Source organism: Rhinolophus sinicus, linkage group LG13 (genome assembly GCF_036562045.2).
Source record: "Rhinolophus sinicus isolate RSC01 linkage group LG13, ASM3656204v1, whole genome shotgun sequence".
Classification (NCBI taxonomy): Eukaryota; Metazoa; Chordata; class Mammalia; order Chiroptera; family Rhinolophidae; genus Rhinolophus; species Rhinolophus sinicus.
This window is the reverse complement of record NC_133762.1, coordinates 38,006,279-38,010,204: the sequence shown is the minus strand read 5'-3', so window position 1 is coordinate 38,010,204 and position 3,926 is coordinate 38,006,279.

The window sequence follows — 3,926 nt, the reverse complement described above, 5'->3', positions numbered from 1 at the left end:
GGCCTGGCTTGTCTCAGGACTGAGGATGGGCACAGAGCCTCCAGTGACTGACAACCACTTTCTTGTGTGCACTGCCCTCTACAGTTTACTATGTGCATTGATCCCCATGGGGAAAGGCACATTGCCCTCTTTGCATTGTATTTCAATTTAAAAGGTAATATATTTGTTTAACAAGCACTTATATCACACTAAGTGCCAGACAATGGGGAGCTGAAAGGGGGTTGCTGTTTACTGAGCCCCCATGAGGCTTCAGGCACAATCTGGATGGTTCCTATGGAATCCCCATGAGGCTTCAGGCACAATCTGGATGGTTCCTATGGAATCCTTGAAACCCTGCTCGGGAAGTGCAGTTATGCCCACTTCTCAGATGGCCACACTGAGTTCCTGGAGGAAAAATGATCTTCTGGGGAGCATAGAGCAGGTGGGAGGTAGAAACAGGTGTGCATAACTCTTGGGGCCCCACAGATGGTGGGGGGGTCTTCCAAGCCCCCCAGATGGTGGGGGGATAAAGTGGTCCAGGTCCAGGGCTGAGGTGCCTCCTCATACCCTCTACGGCTTTCACAGCCTTGCTGCCACAAGGAGCTAGCAGGGCCCTGGGTTGATGAGGATAAAGATACCATCTCCTGAGCACCTACTGTGTGCCAGCCCCTATTCTCAGCACTGTGCATAATTAAGTCACTCGACTCTCACAACATCCTTTTGAGGCCAGGTCATTCCTGGTCACCAACTCAAAACCAAAGAAACAGAACTTGAAGAAAACTGGCAGCAGAATTCAAACCTAGCATCCAGCTCCAGAGCCTGTTCCATTAATGTGCCCAAAACAGATGGGGAAACTGGGTCCCAGAGAGGGACTGGCCCAGGAGCCAGTGGTGACATCGGCAAACTTGACGTCAACCGTGCCTGCTTCCAGGGAGGGAGGAGGAAACATCTCCTTGCAGAGCTCAGGGAAACACATTTATTCTCAGCCTGACTTGAGAGCGGGCCTTGGTGGGGAGAGAGAAATGCCCTCTCATTCCAGAGGAGTTCACAGGGAAACCTAGCGGGGCAGGGAGGAGGTGGCATCAATTAAACACAGAGGTCGGCCCTAGGCTGGGGCTGGGGGATGAGAAACAAGAAGGACTCAGAGAGCTCCCTGTCCGGGAAGTAAGAGCATTCATTCAGTCGTTAACTACACCGGCATTTGTGCTGTGCTGGTCCAGGAGTGGGTGCTGGGCCTGCTTTGCTTGGTTTTCCCAGAGTACCATCATCTCAGTATGGGCTGCAGAGGCCCCTGAATGGTCCAGAGGGAGGGTCAAGGTTGGGGGTCATCACAGAAATCTTCCCAAAGCAGCTGACCTCTCTGCACGAGTTTGACCAGTGGAGTCTGGAGAAGGGCATTCTAGCTGACAGGGATGACAGGTGCAAGGGCCCAGAGGCAGGAGGCTGGGGCAAGGTCAGGACTGAGTGTGGAAGGCAGATCCACCTTGAATGCCAAGGAAGAGGTCTGGGCTGTGTCCCAGTGGGTCTTGGAGGGGGCAGTGGCTGGCTTTGAGGGATGGGAGCAGGCACTGACTGGGAAGGGGCAGGAAGGAATGTTCTGAAGTGACAGAGACGCTCTACATTGAGACAGGGTCTGGGCTACATGGCTGTATAAAATTGTCAAAACTCAACAAATAAACACTTAAGACTTGTGAATTTCACTGTATGTAAATTTTACATCGAAAGACAAGAATCAGAATGATATACATGTTTAAGTGTTTAGAGGGAAATGTACTGTTGCCTGCAATTTACTTTGAAATACATAAAAAAGGTGGATTAACGAAGAGATGGATAGATATGTAATAAAACAAGTATAACACAATTTTAGTGGTGGAAGTAGCTGGTGGGTATAAGGTGGCAAGTATATAAGTGTTGACTGTACAATTATTTCAACTACAGTATATGTGTGAACATTTCATAATGAATTACTGGGGGAAGAAAGCCCTGCAGGTCAAAAAAAGCCCCGCTGCTTATTCTCTTCACACCAGCCCCAAATTTGAAGTCAGATCCATATACATCTCCCTGAACCCTCAAGTCAGTCCTGTGAGGCAGATAGCATACCCATTTAACAGATGGAAATAACAAGAGGCCCAGAGAAGGGAAGTGGGTAGCCCAAGGTCATGCATTGAGTTGGGGGTTGAGCAGGGTTTGAACCTGGGTCAGCCTGATGCTGAGTCTAGTCTGGGCATAACCTGCCTGCCCAGGTCATCTGGAGTGGGCAGTGCCTGCCTTAAAGCTGGAAATCAAATGTATTTGGGGGTGTTTCCAGTTTACTCATCGGGGCACCTAGCTGGGGTCTCCAGGAATGTATCCAGACCAGGGGCTGATAAACCCCAGATCATGTGACACCATCCGGGGCTGAACACAGTTCTTGGAATCAGACACAAACCACAAACCCTTGTGGTTTTGGGGCTCAGTGCCTGATTTGCAGAGCAAATCTGGATTCTGGCCTCTTGTAATTATACAGTGTTACCCCCTCTGGGTCTGAACTCAAAATTCCAGCTGATATATAAGGTGCCTGTGACCAGACTCAGCCCAAAGCAAAGGGCCCGGTGAACTGGACCTCTCAAGACGGCTGCAGGGACCTCCCGGGGGTAAGAAGGAGCCCTTTACCGTTTCAGTGTCTGGGCTGGCAGGGGGAGGCGGAGGCCTGCTGCTTGCAGATACCAGAAATCCCTTCATTGGTGCCCATCTTTTTAACTGAAAGTGGAGACACCTCTTTGAACACAGAACTATGGATAGTGGGGTTAGGATGAGGTGAGAAAGACAGAAAAAAAAATTCTTACACATATTAGTCCTTCATATTCTAGTGTAAATGAGTGCCTCTGATACTTTCCTGGGAGCAAACGGAAGTAGGGAAAACCTTGGAGCCTTAGTGAACCTCAAGAGAAATGGAGGCAGGGAAACAGGAAGAGGGTGCATACACGGAGAGGATTGAAACGAACAATTTCACAGTTTGGCCCAGACGGTGATTCTCTGAGGCTGGTAAATGGGTAGACTGGGACAGATAAAGATAGTAGAGGCTGTCCAGCTCATCCCAAAGTGCAGCTTTATCCCTCAAATCTCAGCCCCTTATCTCATAACTTAAGACCTACTTCTTGGAGGTCTGAAATAATAGTCCCAAAACAGTAACAATAGATGCTGCTTATAGTGAGTGTCTATTATATACCCCAAACAATGTGCTATGATTAGAAAGCAGAGGTTCAAAGAGGTAAAGTCTCTTGCCTAAGGACCAGAACTGTGTCCTAGAAAGAGGTGGGAAAGTGTGTTTGCTGGCAAGCTACATGCATGGAAGGGTGGCAGGTGGATGCACTCATGGAAGGATGGATGGATGGATGGATGGATGGATGGATGGATGGATGGATGGATGGATAGATGGATATATGGCTGGCTTGCTGGCTGGTTGGATCATGGAGGGATGGAAGGATAGATGGATGAATAAGGGAGAGGATGGATGATTGGATGAGGAGATGGATAAGTGGGTGGATGGATGGAAGGATGGATGGGTTGGTGGGTGAACAGATGGGTAGATGCTGGAGCCATTTCCCCAGAGCCTGCCTGCTATTAGATTGCTGTTTTTGTTGGAATCCCTGTGACCTCTCTCCCTGAGGCTCCATTTGGACACTTCATCTTGAGCGATAATTAAATACCCACGCTCTAGGACAGTTTGGTTCATCGGTCTGCTTTGTATCTCCAGATTATTTCAGTCTGCAAAACCCAAAAGGTGGTATCAGAAATCCTGAAGTTGGCCCCATTGTGTGACCCATGGTCCATTTCCCCAGTCTCTGGGTCGCAGGATCCTGTTAATGACTCTTGGCAGGGGTCCGTAGCTCCCCCTGCTGGCAGGGTGGTGATGGCTGCGACGGCCATCTGATGCAAGGTCTCCTCAGCAGGGAAGTAGTGCCAGC